Consider the following 24371-nt stretch of genomic DNA (forward strand, 5'->3'; position numbering starts at 1 on the left):
TCTGGTTTCACTGTACATTTGAAGCAGATTATAAGCTCTGGATTGGGCAAATGATGTTTTGCTAGTAGTTATTTTGGAATTCATGTTCTAAACTGCATGCTGATTTTTCACAGGACGTTTATTTGTCCTTGAAGGTTGTGAATATTACTATTCATGCACTTTGGCTATTCCCATTTTCAATTGACAAATTTCTGCCGTCATTTTGCATCTCTTTGCATTGAATATTGCCCATTTTCTCAGGCAACACATGTTCACAGAACACTTCAAATTAAAAGTAATCCACCGGATCATGTGCAAGAACATCCTAATATAACACAATGGAGCACAGAACCTGACCGGGGGCCGGGGGCCGGGATGAAACAAACAGTCATCCAGAAATGAAAAGGATGAGATTAGAACAACATTCAGCAACAGAAAAATAAATAGTTTGTGACTGTAAGCAGTCAAGAGTGAAATCCAGTTCCACCCAAAGACACTGGGTCTCCTCATGGTTGCAATGCAGTGCCATTTTGAAAGATTTTTCCGAGCAAATAACATTGGATATTTAAACATTTGTGTTGTACAATGGGGCAAGGAAACTGCATACAACCTCCCACCCAATATCAGTCCCCTTTAAAGTTACTGTAGAATGATTTTACATGCAACAGCCAATTCTCAACAGATATTCGTGCAGTCGTTCATTTTAGTATTTTCAGTTTCTGACAACACTTAAAATTACAATTTACTGTGACAAATATAATGAGTACAGAATACCACTAAAGCAAATTTCATCAGTTTTCTTTTTCACAGTATAAACAGCATATCTTTTCTTCCTCATACTCAAAACCACCTGTACCCATACAGCAGGACATTACTCTGAATAATGCCCCCCATGTATAAAGAGTATATTGTTCCCTTATCCTTGATAATACACCTCTACATATCACTACCAAATAGGGGTATATTATTCCAATACTACTCCTGTGAAACAGCTAGAACAATTTTGACTTGCACGTTTTTTTTGGGGGGGGGGGGGGGCGGGGGGAATGGTTTTTGATTTTTCCCTACAAGACAACATAAATGGTTAAAAGAAAATTTCCAAATGAATTTTGAAAAACAAAAATGTTCAGCATTCAGATTCTTTTCATAACTTTTGACAATGAGCTCACCCAAAATATACAGTATCCAGATCTCTTTGAAGAACAACAAAGCTGTAAGGGATTAATATATCAGTTTGTTGTTCCCTTGCTAACCCTCTTGGTTTAGTAGGTGCGGGCTAATTAAAATGGAGCTGTTCTCACATCCATAACTCACATAAAAGGCACAAGAGGAATCTCATTTCAAAAGATATGAATAACTGTAGAACAGACTGGCACTTTGGGTGCTGTTGCCAAGCACTTGGTGGGAACTTGAAAAAAATAGTAAAAATGTAAAGGAAAATCCATGCCAGTCACTGAAATTGACACGTTCAGAAAGTGTACTTTAAAAAAAAATACTAACCAGGAAACCGTGCAATTGCACTGTTTTCTTCCCATTTCTAAAATTGGGAAAAATAACAAAACCAGCAGCCCTTAAGAGTTACGGGGTGTGGGGGGGGGGGGGGGGGGGGGGGGGGAAGGAAAGAGAATGGAAGAGGCGTTTTAATCAGCTAAAACCATTTCCGCAAGCCCTATCTACCAGCACAAAGTATATAAAGTATTGCAGCTGTGGTTAAGCCTGCATATAGGCAGTGCAAGGTAAATTCCCTATGGGCCGGGAAAATTAGTTGAAATCAGAACAAAGAAAATTATTCAATCACCAGAAAGCAAAACTCTTAGGGATGAATGGCAGCCAAAGTAATTAAACCACAGATATTTTCAGTCAACAATACAAAATAAAGTTACAGCACATTGATAAAATGAGCTTCTGTCATTAAATTATGAGAGCATCAGAATAGTACAATTTCAAAGAAGTATTCAAGACATTAAATTTTCTGCTTCAGTGGGACCTCACTTTGAACAGTTAGGCAGTTAATGATTTAGCACTAACATCTCTCACTATATAAATTGATTTTATGTCGCTCAGTCAAGCACCTGCACTACTATTGTGCAGAGCCATAGGAAATACATAGATCCCCTAGATCTTGGATGAACTACACCCAATATAATTAGAAGCAAGAGAGAGGATGTGTGAAGCACTGACCAATGTGTTGAAGGAGTCAATAAACACGGGGGAGGTTCTAACCAACTGGAAATCAACAAACATCGTATTCATTTTCAAAAGGGGTGATGGGCGAAACAACAACAGCTCCAATAGCTTGATCTCAATAATTAGAAGATTAATAAATGAAAATTAGAATGGAGGAGGACTTGTATGAAAATAATCTAGTAAGTGACAACCTTCATGGCTTCAGAAGGAGGAGATTTTGCATAGTCAATCTCAAGACATTTTTGAGGTAACAACTTGAACTGATAAAGGAAACCTTATGATATAGTATACCCAGATTTCAGAAAGGCCGAAAATAAGTGCCACATAAGAGACTCCTTTACAAAGTCAGGTTGGGAGTTATGAAAGGTAAGACATGGATTATGGATCAGTAGCTAGCGAAAGGAAAGGAAAGACAGGATAGTTTTTTTTATTTCTTGGGGTGTGGATAACGCTGGCCCAGCCACATTCATTGCTCATCCTTAATTTCCCTGAGTACATGGTGGGCCTTCGCCTTGAACTACTGCAATTCTGGTGGTGATGGTGCTTCCAACAACGGTGTTAGGTAGGAAGTTGCAAGATATTGACCCAGCTGCAATAAAGGAATGGCGATATATGTCAGAAAAGAAGAAGTGCTGTCCTAAGCTATGGTTGTATACCTCCTGAAGGCTAACTCAGAGTATCAGTAGAAACATGGGAATGGAAAGTTCCTTGGCTATTTTACCTGGAGACCAAAGAGAAAGAGAAGGACGCAAGAGTCTCAAAAATTACAAGTTAACAGTTATACCGTTAGAAACACTTCCATTTGGCTTTTTGAAATGTATTCTTTTCAAGCCATGTTGACGTAGACTATTCAATTAAAATGGAATGGGAATAACTATCAACTTTTGTCACAAATAATACATCATTCTATAAAGCACACATAAAATACCTGTAATACTGCACATATATTAAAACTGCCTGCAGGCTACCAAATCAAAGCATGGAATTTTTTTTAATTGAAGTAAATCAGAAGAGAGTTGACAATTCGAAATATTTTAATCAAAAATTCATATTCCAAAATTGGAGCTCTGTTCATGATGCTTTTGTAGGACTGCTTCTTAACACAGCATGTTATAAAAGCAACTCGGAAAGAGACTACATGTGGTTAGCAGAGAACCCAAGACAGATTTGAGTTAGGGGGAGCACTTCAGTCCCAGTGTGTATAATACAACTAAAGTCAATAGTGACATGGGTTAAGCAAAAGACAAGAAAACATATGTAGCACGTTTCAGGGAAAAGTCAAAGTGGGAAAGGGTGGAGGGGGAAAATGAGGGGGTAAAACAAAATTAGAACATTTTAAGGATAAAAATGGAGAGTTCAATACAAGTGTTCCCGTTCCTTTAAATATTTTGGGACAGCAAGAATCTGGAAAACATACATAGCTGAATGAAAAGCTGCTTAAAAAATAAATAAATTGATGAATAAGCAAGACAATTTAAGACAGGATGCAAGAAAGTGAGAGGTAATATGGCAGATGTCAATTTTTTTTTTACAATAACGTTTGAGAGGTAGGAGGCAAATCCAGGTTCAGGGAGAAAGAACAGATTAGTAATAAAATAGTCACTAAGAATGGAGGTTTGAACAGTCACATACGGTACAGGGCCAAATGGAATGTATCCAGAAAAACTGGAGGAAGCGAGACTAGTAGTTACCCCCATTGTTTTTAAAAGTTACAAGCATGATCCTGGGAATTATAGGCAATTGGAGCTCTGGTGAAGGAAACCCATAGTAAATATTAATCCATCTTTCACTCTCACATGCTGATTAACATGCTGTGCATTTTGGGCATTTTCTGTTTTAAATAAGTTTGTTGCTTTGAAACCTACAGTTGGAAAACACAATCAAGTCTTGTATGAAAGAAGCATTCATGAAAGAGTAAAGTCAATCATTGAACCACACAAGTTCACAAAAGGTTGGCAACACCCAACAGATTTATTGGAATTCTTTGAGAATTTATACTATTGTGGAGGTTAGATATTTTAATTTCAGAAGGCGTTTGGATAAGGTACCACACAAACAACTGCTCACAAAATTTAAGATATTAAAAATTAAATAAGGTGAATCAGGAAAAAAATGACATGCCATAGTTGTCCAAAAACTAACAAGCATTCATCCCTCCTAACATCTCCATTATTCTAAACTGACATGCTGTCCTCCAGAAATAACATCTGCACTCCTCTCAGAATCACAGGAATCAATATTTGATCATCTCCATCAATAACTATTCATATGACCCCCAATCCTAATCTTCAGCAGGTATATATTCAGCTCCGCTTTGAAGAAATTATTGACATCGATATCGCTGAAAGTCTGTCCACATAGCCACTGCTCTGTAAGGAAAAAATGTTTCTTCTAGTACCCAGTCCCACAAACTTCATTTGTTCTAAACCTATGCCCTCAAATTCTGTACTCACAGTCCAAGTCAAGTCTTCTTCGATCTCTGCCTCTGAGAATTTTAAAGATCGAGATAACATCTTCCTTCAATTTTCTTTCCACCAGTGAAAACAAACTCAGCTGTGCACATCATAGGCCAAGAAAGCTAAATTTATCCTCATTTGTAAAGTGAACAACATGGAGGGGGCATGAAACAAATTTATAAAATCGTAAAGGAAATGAATACGGTGGATGTAAAAAGGCAATACAAGATAGGAGAACCAGGGGATGTTAAGCTCAAGGAGCCACAAACTTAACCTTAGGAATAACATCTACATTCTTATGACACAGTTTTATCATACAGTCCCAAAGAAGTATTAAAATATTCTAACATTAGATTTTATGAATCATAATCTAGTCTCAGAGATGGGGCTTGGTTTCTAATTGAAAAAAAAAGCATGAAGGGAAAATTGAGGGGGGAAAAAGTTAATTTGCAACAACGCAAGTTAATTAAAAGTATTAAAAATGATTTTAAACTAGCCCTCCAGTCCTCTAACAGAGTTCACTGCAGACAGCTTCATTAAATTAATTTAAAGCTGTGGCTCATAACACATTCAATCTCAGTAAGTTTAAGTTAAAACATGATTAATCTTCTGTAATTGTTAATAGGAAATGATACCAAGTACTTTCATGGAGGCTACAGAAACACATTAACTTCTACATGGTATGAGCTCGTCCTGGAAAATATTAAAACAAGGAAACTTAACATTATTAGATTAATAGAGAACCAACTATTCTCAGCACATATACATTAAATTAGAATTATGAAGTGGCAGTGAAACTAATTATAAAATAACACATTAAATGAATACTAGTATATCTCTTGTGGAGTCATCCATGTATAAAAAAAATATTTCCTCTTGATTTCTGCTGGTTGCTCATTCCTCATTGGCATTTTTTGCTACTTTTGATTCATTCAGATTTATTCAGGCATTTGATTGGTAACTCAACAGATTACCAGTTATTTGAGCCAATCACAATGTTTTGCTCTGAGGACGTGTAATACCATGAAGTGTGGTGCCTGAGGCCACTCTCACTCATGTTTAGCACCTTTGAAAGTTATAGCACTTCAGACACTCGCTAAACAAGATTTTTTAATTATATAGATTATCCAAAGGTTTCACCCAAGAGGACAACATTAACTTCCAATCTTGCTTTTATTGTACACCCAATATCCTCGAGGATTTTGAGGTTAGTGTGGCAGAGATACTTGATAATAGATTGAAGACCATCATCTCTCTTGGGTAAAATTGGATAGCATCCTAGGGTGCTGAAGGAGACCAGGGAGAAAATTTGCAGTAATTACTCAATGAAGGAATCATTGGGTATTTGTGAAGTTCCACAGAACTGGAATAAAACTAACAGTTCCTATAAATGAAATCATATCGGACCCAGGCACCTACACTACCAATAACATGTAAAATAATGGAAGCAATTCCAAGTGCAGACTGAAGAGTACCTGTATAACAACTTAATCATCAACAACTAGCATGGATTTAGACAGGCAGATCCTGCCTGACAAACCTCCTCAATGTAACAGGTAGATAGTGAAAACTCTCGATAATCTATAGGGAGTTTATGAAAGTCCAAATAAGGTTCCGTATAAAAGACTTCTAATCAAATTAAAAGCCAGAAAAATCCAGAGTGAACACAGAACTAAATAAACTCGACTTGTTATAAATTAGGAAACAGAGAGTACTTGAGAGGTGTACTGTCAAACTGTGAGAGTTGCTGAGTGGAGTCTCACAGGGGTTAGTACTTCAAGCTCTTGTTTCCAATCTACATTGATGACTTGGATGCAAGAACTAAATGTAAACGGGTCAGATTTTCTGGTAATGCGAAAATAGGGACCTTTAGCAGTAGACACAGTGGTTGCAGCAAAAGATTTTTGCAGAATGATTTAGATGTATTGTACAATTGGCAGACAAGTGGCAAATGAAAATATATCACCAATAAAAGCAAAGTATTAGACATTGGTCATAAAATGTACTTTATAAATATTCAAGGAATGGAATTAAATTAGCATGAGACGACTGAGAAAGGGGCTGGAGATCAATCGTAGACTCGTCACCTTCAATATGGTGAAGCAATGAAAAAATGAATGGAATCCTGGGATATACAAGGTATGAATCTCCAGAGGTTTAATTGGTCAAACAATAGAGTATTCAAATTTTTTTTATTCGTTCATGGGATGTGGGCGTCGCTGGCAAGGACAGCATTTATTGCCCATCCCTAATTGTCCGCGAGAAGGTGGTAGTGAGCCGCCTTCTTGAACCGCTGCAGCCCGTCTGGTGAAGGTTCGCCCACAGTGCTGTTAGGAAGGGAGTTCCAGGATTTTGACCCAGCGATGAAGAAGAAACGGCAATATATTTCGAAGTCGGGATGGTGTGTGACTTGGAGGGGAACGTGCAGGTGGTGTTGTTCCCATGTGCCTGCTGCCCTTGTCCTTGTCCTTCTAGATGGTAGAGGTCATGGGTTTGGGTGGTCCTATCGAAGAAGCCTTTGTGAGTTTCTGCAGTGCATTGTGCATATGGTACACACTGCAACCACAGTGCACCGGTGAAGAGAGCGAATGTTTAGGATGGTAGATGGGGTGCCAATCAAGCGGACTGCTTTGTCCTGAATGGTGTCGAGCTTCTTGAGTGTTGTTGAAGCTGCACTCATCCAGGCAAGTGGAAAGTATTCCATCACACTCCTGACTTGTGCCTTGTAGATGATGGAAAGGCTTTAAGGAGTCAGGAGGTGAATCACTTGCCGCAGAATACCCAGCCTCCGACCTGCTCTTGTAGCTGGTCCAGTTAAGTTTCTGGTCAATGGTGACCCCCAGGATGTTGATGGTGGGGGATTCGGCGATGGTAATGCCGTTGAATGTCAAAGGGAGGTGGTTAGACTCTCTCTTGTTGGGGATGGTCATTGCCTGACACTTGTCTGGCGTGAATGTTACTTGCCACTTATCAGCCCAAGCCTGGATGTTATCCAGGTCTTGCTGCACGCGGGCACTGACTGCTTCATTATCTGAGGGGTTGCGAATGGAACTGAACACCGTGCAATCATCAGCTAACATCCCCATTTCTGACCTTATGATGGAGAGACGGTCATTGATGAAGCAGCTGAAGGTGGTTGGGCTTAGGACACTTCTAATCACATCACAAGAAAACACATACTTGCATTGGAGAGGGTACAAAGAAGGGCAACAAGAATGATGCTGTGTAAAGGTGAATAAATTATAGGGAAATTACAGAAACTCAAGCTTTAGTGTTAATAAAGTAGTGGTTAAGGAGATACTCAGAGATATATAAAATATTAAATGGCGTAGATAAGACTAACCCAGGATATTACTCAGCCAGAAAAATTGGACCAGAGGACAAATTTGAAATACTGTAATGTAAATTTAACACAGAATGCAGGAAGAACATCTTTATTCAGAATGATAAATGTTTGGAATAATCTGCCAAGCAACTGGGTAGAGGGAAAAATATGAAAATGGGAGATCTCGGGTATGAGAGAGACTGCTATGATGGGCCAAAATCTTGCCCTTGACTTTTCTAGTATCCTTATACATGTTCCAACTCAACATTACTTTGTTTATTGGCATTTCAACAAATAAATCAAAACACCAAATTGAAGATCAAAGCTCAATAACTATAAAATAATGGCAACAGTATCAGGAAAAATAAGTTTGCATTTTTTTTCCATGAAAATTTGCACATCTGTCCACAATTCCTAACAAATCTGGGAGTCTGGGGACTGGTCAGTATGTTGATAATTAGGGGCATAAACTTGACACAAGATCCAAGAGGTTAGGAGAATTTTTCTTCTATATGCAGAGGGTTGTCAGGACATGAAATGCTGCACCAGAAACAGTAGTGGAAGCAGAATCCATAATAGCTTTTAAAAAAGGAAAAATGGATAAATATTTGCAGAAGAAAAATTTTAAGGGGTATGGAGAGAGGCCAGTGAATGGGACTAAGTTCATGGAGAGCTCTTTCAGAAATCCAGTGTATTTCATAGGGCCAAATGACTTCCTCCTGCGCTGTACGATCTTATGGTTGGAACAGTGGCTCAGGCGTTGGACTAGCACTTTTGGGATCTGTCTTCAAATCCATCTTAGATGCTGTGAAATTCTCTGTCTTCTGTCCAGAAAGACCCTATTCCAATTGAGCTTTGAGCAATTTCAATCCAGTCCCTTGTGGGCATGGGTACAAACTGGCTCCAAAATGACCTCCTCACTCAGGAGGTGCTAGACTGGCTACTGTAAGAAATGGGGAAAGATGTCATATTGGCACGGCATGCAGTGCTTTTCTGAGGATAGAGTTAAGGTTCATTGTTGGAGCAAGATCGAAATAGCTTTATTGTGCACCTAACCAGGCTGCACCTGATACGGAAATGGTCGATACCGACAGTGGTGCCCAACGTCCTTCACATTTAACAGCACAAAATAATGGTTTATTTCAGATTTCTAGTACCTGCAGTATTTTGCTTTTGACAAAATAATACAGCTTTAAAAAATGTTTGGGATGCCAAGATTTTAATATAAACTGTTTTCCCCATCAACAATTTTTTGCAAGGATATGGAATTTATAAACTTGCATTACCTCACCTAACATTGTTAGACAGGAACACAGGAAATTAGAACCAATACTAATTTATTCAAATTACTGGGACAGTTCAAAACAAAAAAAGTTTCACTTCCTTGAAAATTCTCATCACATTCCTATTAAAAGAATTAGATTTTGATGCACGTTGAATGGAAATGAGATGATAAAAGAAACTGTCCTTGCAATTCCCTCTTTCACATAGCAAGCAACTCCAAAAAAATAATTGGGTTCCAAAAGCTCATTAACATGCAACTAATTCAACTGTCACACTGACATATCACAACGATTATCCAGCTCAACACAGCAACTTTCCTATTCTGCAACTTTCTGTTATTAAGAACATTCATGACACTGTCAAACCTCAACAGCACAATTTTGTATAAATATTACCAGTGATCAATAATAAAGAGCCTAAAATCAAAATCTCTCAAGTCAGAATAAAATTCCCAACAGAAAATGCCAGAAATGCACAGCAGATCCATCAGCATCTGTAATGAGAAAGTGTAGGTTAAAGTTTCAGGTGTAGACCTGAAAGATTAAGTGAGCCCCTTAATGGGACAGAACAAAATGGGGGGGGGGGGGGGGGAGGGAGGGAGGAGTGAGCAGCACAAGAGAACAGGTAGAAGTCTAGGATCAAGTGCTAAGCTCTGTCAAAGAGACGGCTTAGATAGGTTATATGACCAGCAAATAAAAAGCTATAGAGGTGGAAATTGGTAGAAAATACGCACAGGTCATCCGAGAGAAGCAATTAAACAAAAAGGATGTGAAAGGAGTTAAGTACGGCAGTGAAAAGCCATGGGAAAGAACACCTATAACAAAGCAATAGAACAGGAGAAATGAAGAGGAAAAAACCTACAGAGATGGAGATATCAGAATGGGAATGGGAAGCGTAGTTTATGTGGAAAGCTACAGGAAGGTCAGGAATGAACCTGCACAGCAAATGGTCACCCAATCTGTTTTGGGTCCTCTAATACAGTGCTAGATTCATGTAAATTGCTGTTTTACATGGAAGGCATATATTCCCTTTATACTATAATGAATTAACAGACTGATTATATCTTCAAAAAATCTAACGTTTGCATGGACTGTGTCAACTTTTTCCATTATAAATTTCTATGTCCATTTTATAATTGTAACTACCTATGTAAACTTGTCACACTGTAATTCCACCGTCTCCCCAATGGTGTGCTACAGTGCTACCCCTGGCAGGAGGTTGTAATTACAGCATGACAAGTTTACATAGGAGGTTTCCATTATAAAAAGGTGGACATAGGAATTCATAATGAAAATATAAAAATAAGGACTGAATGCATGACTTCAAAATTGGGACTGAATTCTGTCAATTGGACCAGGGTGCACTGTCTCCCACCCGACAACACCACTTTAGCTGAAGACTACACTTAGTCTTGACTCTGTACAATGTCATGTCAGATTAACAGGTTTACATTCAAAATGTGTTTTTGAAGCTGTGTCACACTGCAATATCCAACTGGCCCATGGATACCAAATAATGAAACAGTGTGTTGTTCTAATGATTTGATTGATCTGTGGAAAGCAGATGACCCATCCCTTCAATTAGTTTTTTAAAAAAAAGTTATTCATTTTCAGGTTGTGGGTGTCGCTGACCATCCCTAAACTGAGTGGCTTGCTTGGCCACTTCAGAGAGCAGTTAAAAGTGAAGCACATTGTTGTGGGATTGGAGTCACATGTAGGCCTGGCTGGGTAAGGTTGGTAAGTTTCCTTCCCTCAAAAGGACATTCGTGAAACAGTTGAGTTTTTATGACAATCTGATAGCTTCATGATCACTTTTTCTTTTTAAAAACTCCCTGCCTGGCATCCATTCAATCCTTTCCTCTCAACAGGCACTCTGCTCAGCACTGTGCCAAATCCTTTCCCCTATTTCTGGCCCTAGCTGCCCCCATACTTCAAGGCACCCTTTAAGGCAGCCTCTGCCTTCGGCACCTCAATATACTTGGCCTCAGCCCCAGGAAGGCCACTGCACTTTTCCCTGGCCCTAATAATGCCTCTGCCCAACCATAACACCAGCCTTTGCCACTCACAATCCACCCAAGCCCTGGGGATGTTCCCTCTCAAATTTCCAGGTGACAAGAAATAACCCATTCCAGCCTTCATCACGTCTCTCACCTGACTGCTCTGCTCCCTGGCCGTACACACTCCTTTCTCAGTAGCCAGGCATGAAGCAGCAGGAAATAATGAGCACAGACATTTTGTGTTTCCACATGAGCCTCACTACAACACTGATTCCTCCCCCATTCCTCCTGGATCACTTCCCAATCAGAGGCCTTTCAATTACAGGCACAGCTTCAGGCCCTGCTCCTTACCCAGCCTCAAGCCACCACTTCTTCCCATTCCATCCCATTTAATGATATTGCCTCTTGATGCCAATTCTCAGGGCAGTGGTTCTGGATCCAAGATAATAGCAATAGCCCATGCTGAACTGCCCGCACCTCCAAATCCCTCCCTTCCCAAATAATGGCCTCCAGTTTCTCTCTTACCCACGTGATGCCAGGATTGCCTCTCCCAGCTTCCCCAACCACCTCACCCCCCACCCAATCCATTACCAGTTCCCACCTCCAATATGTCAGCTGCAATTTTGCTGCGTGCCCTGGGTTTTTAAAAGTGATACAAACTGGTCAAACCAGCAAAAAAAAAGAGGCAGACAGAATTTGGGCGGTATAGTGAAGAAAGGCAGAGAAGGTAGAGGGAAGGAAGGATACAAAATAGTGACAGTCAGACACAGGGATGACAGTGTGAGAGAAAAAGAGTGAAAACAAACAGACAGGGAGGGAAGCAAATAATTGAAGAGTGGGGGCCAAGTTCAGACTGAGGAACAAAGCGCCATTTTTTTTGTATGTGAGCAATGCCACAGGTGCCCGATGAGCATCACGTGAAATCAGTGACCGATGGCTACTCCCAACCTTGTAAGTGCATTATTCACCTTCTTGCTTCACTATGCCAAATATGGAAAATACATTTGTATGGGGACTAACTGGAACCCTAAGCAAAATAAATGCTGAAAATGATTCTTACCTATACATTTCTGAAGCATAAGTAAAAAGCTAATTCAACTGATGGGCGTTTAATGATTTTAATCTTGAGCTCATGAAAGGTATAAGTTTTTAAATTATCAATTTAGCAAGGTATATTTATCAATTCTTAGGCATAATATTACTCAGTTGACTGATTTAGGATATTGACACAAATCGCTGGAGAGAGAAAATTGAACAATCACACTAACACCAATATTCTTTGGTGTTATGTTATGCTATGCTATGCTAATACCTTTCTTGTGCATACATGCCAAGACAGTGTTTCAATGCTGACAATCAACATTTTGGGGGACTGGCCATCATTTCCCGACAAATTTCATTGCAGACGAGGCCCCTGCTTAAAGAGTTTTGCTGTTAATGGAAGGAGTCCTAGTCGTTGCATACCGTGGGCAGGAATTCTCGCAAGACCAGGAATTTCCACCTATAGTTTGCAGCAATCAAGGTCCCTTCCACTAACTGCAGTGATCAGGTAGGAGGGTCGCTGAGTGGAAAGGGAAGTTGGGAGGTGGGGATGGAAAATAGATGGCAATTATGGGGAGACAGAAATGGGACATGTTACTCAGCTGGTTACACAATGCAGATGAATGGGAGCATGTCACCTGGCCACCCTCTTAACCGGCAAATGAAGTATTATACAAGAGAATGTAGGGGAAAAAGGACCAATTTAATGCATCAATTTATATATAAATTCCTGGAATCAACATGCTGCTCTCCCTGAAAAAAAACTGTAAACCTTATCTGTATGCATTTTTTTTCTGATGGAGAAGGTTCTGTAATTTTCCTCTGGAATATTTGTATGTTCAGTCTACCTTCTCATTTACCCTAACAATTAATGGCATTAGGAGTTTTGTAATCATAAATATAGCATTGTAAAGATATAGAGAGCATCTAATACAGCACTTAAGTACAAAAGAACTCTGCAATCATGACTCTTGTATAATCTCTCCAAAATCACACAACATGTAATTAGCATTTGTGATTCACTGTGAAATCTTCATTTGGGAAGGAGTCAAAATGGTGAAAGTACTAATGTTCTGAAACCATTTTCCACCAGCTTGAATGTAGAGCTGCACATTACAAGTGACTGCCTTTCATCAGAAGATATTAATTTTACTTCAAGTGTTGTGTTTTGCATTAAATCCATTGTACATATAAAATATACATTGGAAAGAAGCACTCTCAATTTATGCCCACGTGGTAAATAATGATTTGCATTTTTATTTTTCTGAAAGGATAAAATGGCACACTGTCAATATGAATACAAGTGTAGCATGTTGATCCAAACAAACATTCATCACATTATCAGTCACTGAATATTAAAGCGTACTTACCTCCATTAGAAAACACATAGCAGAGTTTGTGTGAAGTATTGCAATTATGTCACTTTATCTTATTAAAATAAGTAATGGTTTCAAACTGCTTACTCACCTAAACAAAAGAAACTGCCACTTACATAGCTTGTCGCTCAGAAAAATTTCACTGAAGTCTCACTGCACCAAACGACTTTGAAACATTATGCGGGCAAACGCAGCCACCATTTTGCATACAGTGAGATCCCACAAGCAGCAATATGATAAATGACCAGTTACAGTCAGAAACGAGAGAATTTATAATGGGGAACAAGAAAATGGCAGAGCAATTGAACAAATATTTTGGTCCTGTCTTCACGGAAGAGGACACAAATAACTTTCCAGAAATGCTAGGGAACCAAGGGTCTAGTGAGAAGGAGGAATTAAAGGAAATTCACATTAGTAAAAAAATAGTGCTGGAGAAATTAATGGGAGTGAAAGCCGATAAATCCCCAAGGCCTGATGATCTGCATCCCAGAGGTAGCCATGGAAATAGTGGATGCATTAGTTGTCATCTTCCAAAATTCCATATATTATGGAACAGTTCCTGCAGATTGGAAGGTGGCAAATGTAACCCCACTATTTAAAAAAGGAGGGAGAGAAAACAGGGAACTACAGACCAATTAGCCTAACATCAGTAGCAGGGAAAATGCTAGAGTCTATTATAAAGGATGTGATAACAGGACACTTAGAAAATATCAACGGGATTAGACAAAGTCAACATGGATTTATGAAAGGGAAATCATGTTTGACAAACCTACTGGAGTTTTTTGAGGATGTAATTGGTAGAATAGATAAGGGAGAACCTTATGTGGTGTATTTGGATTTCCAGAAGGCCTTGATAAAGTCCCACATTAGAGGTTAGTGTGCAAAATTAAAGCACATGGGATTGGTGGTAATATACTGGCATGGATTCAAAATTGGTTAACAGACAGGAAACAGAGCATTGTAATAAATGGGTCTTTTTTTGGGGTGGCAGGTGGTGACTAGTAGGGTACCGCAGGGATCAGTGCTTGGGCCCCAGCTAGTCACAATATATATCAATGATTTGGATGAGGGAACCAAATGTGATATTTCCAAGTTTGATGACGACACAAAACTAGGTGGGATCGTGAGTTGTGCGGAGGATGCAAAAATGCTTCAAGGTGATTTAGACAAGTTGAGTGAGTGGGCAAATACATGGCAGATGCAGTATAACGTGGATAAATGTGAAGTTAACCACTTCGGAAGGAAAAACAGAAAGGCAGAGTATTATTTAAATGATGACAGATTGGGAAATGTTGATGTACAAAAGGGACCTGGGTGTCCTTGTACACCAGTCACTGAAAACAAACATGCAAGTGCAGCAAGCAGTTAGGAAGACAAATGGTATGTTGGCCTTCATTGGAAGAGGATTTAAGTACAGGAGCAAGGATGTCTTACTGCAGTTATACAGAGCCTTGATGAGACCACACCTGGAGTCTTGTTTGCAGTTTTGGTCTCCTTACCTAAGAAAGGATATATTTGCCATAGAGGGAGTACAGCGAGGGTTCACCAGACACATTCATGGGATGGCAGGACTGTCGTAGGAGGAGAGATTGGGTCGACTCGGCCTGTATTCACTCGAGTTTCGAAGAATGAGAGGGGATCTCATTGAAACGTATAAAATTCTGACACGGCTAGACAGACTGGATGTTTCTCCTGGCTGGGGGGTCTAGAACGAGGGGTCATAGTGTCAGGATACAGGGTGGGACATTTAGGACTGAGATGAGGAGAAATTTCTTCACTCAGAAGGTGGTGAACCTCTGGAATTCTCTACCACAGAAGGCTGTGGAAGCCAAGTCACTGAATATATTTAAGAAGGAGCTAGATAGATTTGTAGACACAGAAGGCATCAAGGGGTATGGGGAAGAGAGCAGGAATATGGTATTGAGATAGAGGATCAGCTATGATCATATTGAATGGCGGAGCAGGCTCGAAGGGCCGAATGGCCTACTCCTGCTCCTACTTTCTATGTCTCCATGTTAATCTGTTTTTCTGCAGGCATTAGTTGAGGGAGGATTGTTTGCCAGCATACCAGAAGTCTTTTATCTTCTGCTAATAGTGCTACAGGATTTTTGCCATTCGCCTGAACCATTGGGACAGGCTGACAAGGCCCCTCTTCAATATCTCTGCCAAACAACAGCACTTCCTATAATGCAGCACAAAATCACACCAAGGTGTGGTCCCAAATGCTCAACTCCTGAAGTGGAACTTGAACAATAATTTTCAGACTCAGAAGTGAGATCAACTGAGCCAGAAAGAGAATATTACAACCATCATAAACAAACATGGCAATATTGAATATATTCCTACCTCTTTCATGCTGCATTTTCTGGGGGCTATGGGAGAGGCAAGGTCAGGAAAGAACCAGTGGAAGGTGCAGAGAAAAGAAATGTGCCTAAACTAAATAATCCATCAAACCATAGTGCAACTGAAAAAAATGTGAATTTATCAAAATGAAGGGATCTCAGGAAATGAATATTGGGGGATAATCATTTTCCACTTGATTTGCCACCAGTATCCAAATTAAATACACTCAAGTGCAGCATACCACACTCAATTGTACAGAAACACTCTCTTGATTTTGTTACAACCAATTTCTTTAAAACATTACCTCAATGATGCATTCCGATCACACCAGTGTGACATTTCCACTTCCCACATCATCCATCAATGTGACCTGTCTGAATGGGACTGCAAATTCAGTTCTAACTGCAACTGCATAGCATGCTGTTTTGTTTTGTGGATCTGGATGAAAACTGCCCAAACTCATTACACACAAGATCTATACAGCCAGCAAATAAAAGAGCCCTTCATCCGACTGGTCCAGTTTGCATTCAAAGCCAGGTCCCAACTATCTTAACTTTGCCACTCAGTTGCTTTTCTTTTTGCAAGTTATTTTCTCCTGAACTCATTAGTTACTGTGACCAGGCAACTGGCCCATTCCCAGGACTTTCCCAATGCACCTTCTGGCTTGACCAATGGCAAGTACAAGCAGAACAAAACGGTAACCCACCATCAAGTTTTCATGGCCTCCTTTTAGAAGAGCAGACATAATTTCTGCTTGGCAACACATGAGCCGATCCCTTCTGAGGTCACATTAGGGAACCATGTGTGTCGTGAGGCAAGAACTTCTGACAACACAACACAGTATATTTGTGCAGTATTGCTCAGTGGCATACTGCATCACTGTACTTGCATGCTGCAGTTTGTAATGTTTTAAAACACCTTGTCAGCTTCATAAATCAACCTACCTCAAAACAATACTGGATCCTTTAACAAGTAGATATATTTGTTTACACAGCTTTACAGAAAAGAGAATTATAAATTATAGTGCATACAATCACATTGATTTGGGGGAAACACATGCTCAAAAGACTTCAGCAAATCTAACCACCCAATATTTTATTCCAATCATGCTGTTTTTACTGCTCCAAAGTGGGCAGTTCAAAACAGCAAGAAACAAACTAACACATTCCTGAATGTCCTTAACTATTACTACAAAATGAAAGCATTAGTCTAGCTAAAGGCATCTGTCTACTAAGCAACTTTAATGGAATTTAAGATTGAAGCTTCAATGATACATAGCACGTTTCAAGGATCGGGCTTCTCTCCGGCAGGTCCAAAGTTGTGGCCTTGTATGGAACTGTACAGAGGCGCAGAAATGATCATCCTGGTGGGCCTCAATGGCGATGACAAAATTGACATTAAATGAGAAGTAGTAGTTTTGCTTCTCCTTTAAGCGAAGAACTTCACATCATTGAGGCAGAAGGGTCCTCAGTTTAAAACATTCTTGGAAATTTAGAAATAAATCTAACAGGCATAGAATATTTTTCCAACACAAAAATATTCTTGGCAATGTACCATCTCCATTTAATACAATTCCACCAGGAGAAAAAAGGAAAGGAAGGAATATCCCACTCACCAACCGCAACTGGGTGATTACAGCAGGAAGTGTTCAAAATCTTGGAAAGGCCCTTGACACGGGCCATGTGGTCCTCCCAGCTACAGAATGCGAGAAACCTAATAGCTCAGTATTTGCAATTTTTCTTTTAAACTGAGAAACCTGGTTGAAGGACTAATGCATATAATACAGGAAACCACCATGGTGAAGGACTAATGCCTAAAGTGCAGGAAACCACCATAGTTAAAAAGATCGATAAAGACGACAAGGCAAATCAATAAGCATCTGTAAGTGTGTTACATTCTCAAATAAGTTCCTCCGCATAGGTTCACAGCTCAAAACTGCTCATTATTTGATACAAACTCCCTGCGAGAGGTCACAAGTTGACTCGTGTGCAGTAGAGAGGATGCTTAATGTGGATATGATTACTATTAAATACGAAGTGTAGAAAGTGTTCCATTCCCAAGTGCCAATAACCCTCATGTTAACAAGCATACAAATTCATGAAATAAAAACAATTTGAATTCAACTTCCACAAACTTTTCCCATACTAACGTATCCAGGACTTCATTAGTGATTAGCTGAGTGAAAATGCAAGATACCCAACAAACTTTTTTCCTCGCCAGTCTAGGGATACAGAAGTCAAGTTTGAATATCCTCGTATAATGATGACACTGTTCCATGACACAGAATACTCAATACCATTAATCAGAAACCTGGCTATGTATTGTATAATGGATCAGCCATCCCCAAATCAGGACTACAGTTTAAAGTGAGAAACAAATTGCCTGGCTTCAGTTGCAAGTGTTCTTTAAAAACGCAATTTATATTTTATTTTCAGCCATTTTTGTCAAAGTTCAGATTTTTCCTCAACTTAAATCCTCAAGAATTTGTAACTTCGATCTCTTGCTGTTCACAATATGTTCAAGTCATAGAAATTGCTTTCACTCTATCAACATTTCCAGTCTCCAATACGCAAATCATTGTCCGAGGCACTGCACGTATTAAATTCCAGATTAGCTGAGGAGAAAACAATACTGACATCATCTATCTGTAATTATATTGGGACACAAACTGAAAATCCATAAAACATTTAACTAGCTAACTTTGACCTCCCACTGCACCCTGTACACCACCCAAAGAAATCAGTTTGGATTTGGCTATATTGTAACTTATTTTGATTTCGGTTTGTTTGTTTCATACAATAAACAATACTGTAACAAGCTGCCTAAATATTCATTAAATGGGGAAAGTGGTATTTGTAATATGTTGGCCTAAGCTCCACTTTCCTTTTCTTGCACCACTATTTTATGCAAGAAATATACAAATAACTTGTCATTATGTAACAGACTTCACTGCATAAATATCCTGCATGCTGCACATCTTTTCAGCTTTGGCTGTACAGGAACTGAGCCACAATGGGGCTTTGTCCTGGGACAGAGGATACGTAAAGACTCACTGTTGTGTTTGCATGTGTTTGTGCACGCTAAGTTAAGGAGAACCTGCCTTCGATTGTGTCTGCCTATATAAAATTTTATTTCTCATTTTAGAGAGCATTTGCTGGTTATTTTTACAACTAATCTTTTAGTAGAGTCGTTAATGGAAAAAAGTCCCAATTGCAGAGGGCATTTTGTCCCTAGGCGATGAAAGGCTAACTAAAGGCCGTAACAAGGACCTTTCTGGTATATTTGTGCCTGACCTTCAGTTTTAGATTTTTCTGCATGAAATGTTTCAATAATGGCTACTAATATCAATCTTAAAATAAAAACATTTTAATTATCCACTTTTGTTCTTCGTTGACCAAGAGTCAACAAAACTTTCTTCAAAACAACGAGTTACAAATTTTCGATCGGACCATAAAATTACAGTCTTACACTTGACATTGCAACAGTACTCAGGTTTAGTACTTTCCAAAGCATCATATTGAAATTAAAACTATCACCTGCAGAATCCCAGGGATTGTTCAGTTGGCAAATGCAATGCCTGGTCTTTATTAAGCCATCAAGACAAGAAATGTCCAGGTTCGATCCCTAACCTATGCAGAGTTAGCTGATCTCAGGCAGGTTAGTGCTCAGGGCACTACAATTGGCCTCAATGTCTTCAGGCTTTGGGGCTGGAGGAGGTAGAGGGGAAACAAGAAGGTTCCATTCCCAACTGCCATCAGGGACATCCAATGGAAAGTGTACATGTCCACATCGGATGAGAACACGATCGGGTCCAGCTGATCACACAATTAAAAAGAATGCCACCAGTCATTATCTCGGTTCACATACAAAGAATAGAAGCAGACGTAACAAGCACCAATTCCAAACAGAATCAAGCCTTAGCTTTCCTCTGATTATCAAACTTTCTCCACTTTGCCTTTAAAAATGTTCCTCAACTTGCATACAGAAAATTGCTGCTGTCACAATGATGTTCAACACAATAGCACCACCACCTGGAGAATGATAATACTGCCAACTGGTGCAGACAAGACATTCATGCATACACTATCTCACTGCATTTAGATAAACTAGAATATTGTTTACACGACATGCATATCCCAAAATGGTATACATGCAGATTGTCTGATGCATGTGGTATACCCTTTTTCTGCTACAACTGCATTTCCAAGTAATCCACTATATATGAAGTGATTGAAGTAGTATGAGAAGGAGCCATATAAAAGTATCTCTTTTCTTTATTCCTTGCACTGAAGAATGCAAATTGGAATTTCATGGGCTATTCACAACTTAAAAAGTTAATCGAATTGTATGTGCTCGCACTCAACGTGCACCCGCTATAACCATGGCACCTTCCTTGCCTTGACTGCCCAGCACATTGAGGCATCAACACGACAAAAGTATCATTGCACAACTGACAAAAAAAGACAAAACTAAAGATTAAAAGAGAAAAGGAGAGATGGAACATAGGAACAGGAATAAGCCATTTAGCCCCTCGAGCCTGTTCTACCATTCAGTGAGATCATGGCTGATCTGTGACCTAATTCCAAGTACCCACCTTCGCTCCATAATCCCTTGGGAAGAGGGTGCGGTGCTCAGAAGAGGAGGAAGGTGCTGGGGGAGTGGTGGGAAATTTGGCAGTAAGAGCTAGGCCGCCACCACAACAGTTTGGGCAAGGCAGATAATGGAACATATAGCCTAGGTGGGACAGCTTTGGTAAGGGATGGAATTGCTCCCAAAAACCATGTTTCGGTCAGCAACAGAATGTTGATAGGTTCATCCACAATTAAGTAACAGAAGACGAGGGCCTGGTCTGTACGGTAGCCAACATTCTGAGGGCATTACAGCAAGGCAATAATTAACATGCCACCGGCAGTTTTGGGAGGTGGGGGGTGGCAGTGGAAGAGGGGTGGGATAAAGTTAAGGAGATTAGCCCAAGAAGCAAGCTGGGCAAAAGGGTCCCTGGAAGTGGAGGGTCAGACAGTTTGGGGTACTGGTCTGAGAAAGCATAGCAGAGAATACTAATGGAGGTACAGAGCAAGGATGTGGGCTCAATCATGAAGCACTGAAGCCTGGGACTGTAGGAGGAGAGGAAGTAGCTGAGGAGCAGTGTCAAGTGGGTTGCAGAAGGATTGAGGGAGGCATAATTCTGAAGAAAGGGGAGATGAAAAAGGGCCTGGCTGAGTGAAAAAGGGGGAAAGAGCAGAGCTGGACCTCGAAATGGCCATAAAGGAAAAGTGGGCTCAGGTCCAGAGCTGAAGCCAATATATGCACATGAATGGATGCAGAGATACTTCAAATTGTAAGGGCCAGTGGCAGAAAGCTAGGCATGGTGAGGAAGGTTGTTTCGGTACAGGCTGACATGAGAAAGGTAACCAGAGGACTATGAGAAAACCTATCGAGGGAGAAGCCTCCAGTGTCAGAAGGCAGCAATGGAGCAAAGTCTAGTTTCGGAGCCAGCTGAGGAGTGAAGTAGGTTCAGCTTGGAGCCAGCGACAGGCAAAGAACACTCAACATCCCTCGGTTTTCCCCATCTCCTACAATCTACTAGTGCTTTTTTTTTTAAAACCCAGGCTTGATATTACTTGACAACTACTTTTAATTCATCCCATCATTTGCCTCCTCTTTACAATCTTGGTGAAGTCTTGCACTATGAGCCTTCATTGAGTTTTTTTAAATTGAAAAACCTCTCTCAGCAATTGCTTTGTGAACAAAAATTCAACACGCTTTAATCAGATATTTTAAAATATTTTAAATTTCCCTAGGCTTTTAAAAAAAAACAATGCCCAAGCATCGTTCAGCATGGCTACATACTATTCCGCAGGGCATCACAAGAATTACTGGCATATCGGACTCAAAGTTCACTCTTACACACAAGCTTCTTGTTTAATTTTAAACCTCACACTGGCCTGTAACTTGCTCTGAGCGACGAGCCAACAGTGCTCACCGCTATTCACCCACTAAGTTACCGTGTTCTTTTTGGCGGCAACTTCCTTGAAATCGGAGCTCAAAAAACAGCAGCGCTCTTTCCTGGGCTGTGTGAGCGGGGAAGGATCTCCATGTCCCCTCAACCAATCAGCTTGAAGCAAGCCAAGCTGTGAGAACCAGGGAGTGAAACCCATTTGACAAACTGCACAGGCTAAAAACCAAGAAGTGCCCAATAAGATTATTAAATGTACTATAAAATGAGATAGAGAAAGCAGAATAAAAAGAGAGTAAGAATTAAACACTAAGATAAAAGAGACAGAAAGAAAAAGTAAAAATAAATGTTTTAATTTAAAAAGAATGTAAATCTTCAAAAACTATTAAAATCAGAAGTAATAAGGCTCCACGTTTTAAAAAGTTAATTTTCAGTGCCAGAGAGGTTGTTTGGCAGTCATTAATACTTACCATCCATTAAAAGTTAGCTTAGACCTAAAAAAGCTCATAGTACCTTTTTTTGTGGCGAGATTAGTTCGTTTCCAGCCGGGCAGGAGAGCAAATTCACACTGGTCCATTGATTGCAGCCGGCGAGGTCCCTTCAACATGAAGCTTTCACATCACCAGTGAATCACGAAAAGCAAGTTCCGGATTTCCACGTTCGACTGCCCATGTACGATCACCGGTACTTGTTCTTCGATTTGCCCCTTAATAACGGTGAGCACTGTTAGGCTCAACATTGAATAGTATCTTGATTTTATCCATGATGTGGAGATGCCGGTGATGGACGGGGGTGGACAAATGTAGGGAGTCTTACAACACCAGGTTATAGTCCAACAGCTTTATTGGAATCACAAGCTTTCGGAGCTTTCCTCCTTCATCCAGGGAGACCTGCATAACTCACACACAACTTTGTTCCCCATTAAATCATGGGGTTTCTTCACTTATGGAGGGAACCTTGCACTCAATAACTTCCAACACTACTTCACAGAGTGCTCTTGATTAGTGGGGAAGTGAGAAGGTAGGTTGGGGCAACTCAGCTCTACTGCGTAATGTATCCAATCACACCAACACTATGTTAAACCTTTATAGAACACCGGTTAGGTTGCAGTTGAAGTATTGTGTTCAATTCTGGGCACCACACTTTCGGAAGGATGTCAAGGCCTTAGAGAGGGTGCAGAAGAGATTTACTAGAATGGTACCAGGGATGAGGGACTTCCATTATGTGGAGAGACTGGAGAAGCTGGGGTTGTTCTCCTTAGAACAGAGAAGGTTAAGGGGAAATTTGATAGTAGTGTTCAAAATCATGAACAGTTTTGATAGAGTAAATAAGGAGAAACTGTTTCCAGTGGCAGAAGGGACAGCAACCAGGGGACACAGATTTAAGGTGATCGGCAAAAGGCGACATGAGGAAACATTTTTTTTTTAACGCTGCAAGTTGTTATGATCTGGAATGCACTGCCTGAAAGGATGGTGGAAGCAGATTCAACAGTAACTTTCAAAAGGGAATTGGATAAATACATAGAGGGAAAAAATTTATAAGGCCACGGGGAAAGAGCAGGGGAATGGGACTAATTGGATAGCTTTCAAAGAGCCGGCACAGGCATGATGGGCTGAATGGCCTCCTCCTGTGCTGTACCTACTGTGATACTACTGAAAGTTATTTTCTGCCCAATGGTGGTGTTGGTCAAAATATCAGTAGATCACTTCCCAATCTGGGGAAGGTACAAGACACAGTCTAGGCTGTGGAGAGAAAGGAAATTGGAATGGGAAGGTAATTCATGTCACTCTCTAAGACCTCCCACCAGCTAGATGCAGAGGAGCAAATCCTTGGAAAAAGGCTGCATCCATAACCAGTCAAGGAATGGCATGGAGCATAGAAACTTAAAGATTGGGTAAACAGTGCTATTCTGATGAAGAATCTACACTCAAAACGATTAACCTAAATCACTTATTTTTCAGATACTGACATATCAACTGTGCATTTCCAACATTATTGCTTTTTATTTGGGGGAAAAAAATTTATAAAACCATATTTTCTTGTGGTCCAGAATGTTGGTGTTCAGTCACAGAAAAAGAAACAGGAAACCGGTTCACAGTCACAATCACACACACTGAGCTGCCAAATTTCACTCCTTCACACGGTGGCGTGAGTAAGAAGAAAACACCTGTGCTGCTGCACATCGAACAATTAGATTCAGAATGGCATTGGCACAGCCTGAGAGGAGGCTGACTATCTGGAAATGATGCATCCTTTGGGCAGACCAAGAAGCAGTGGAAAGAAAACTATATCAAAAGGGAAAAAATGCATTTTGACAAATGGTGACTTTATGATTTACAATGTGTAGAATCCCAAGAAAAATCAAACATTAATAATTGTGTGCAAGCAGTACAGGTTACTAATTTAGTCTCACAGTTACTAACACTTT

General features: G+C 40.0%; 1 protein-coding gene and 1 long non-coding RNA gene across 5 annotated transcripts in view; one reads left to right on the forward strand and one right to left on the reverse strand.

The window, feature by feature from the left end:
• The window catches only part of LOC137327835 (activating molecule in BECN1-regulated autophagy protein 1-like), a 400989-nt gene that overhangs the window by 324572 nt on the left and 52046 nt on the right, over window positions 1-24371 (reverse strand). The window lies entirely within an intron of this gene.
• Window positions 1-24371, forward strand: part of LOC137327837 (uncharacterized) — an 85688-nt gene that overhangs the window by 26149 nt on the left and 35168 nt on the right. The window lies entirely within an intron of this gene.

Source organism: Heptranchias perlo, chromosome 12 (genome assembly GCF_035084215.1).
Source record: "Heptranchias perlo isolate sHepPer1 chromosome 12, sHepPer1.hap1, whole genome shotgun sequence".
NCBI lineage: Eukaryota > Metazoa > Chordata > Chondrichthyes > Hexanchiformes > Hexanchidae > Heptranchias > Heptranchias perlo.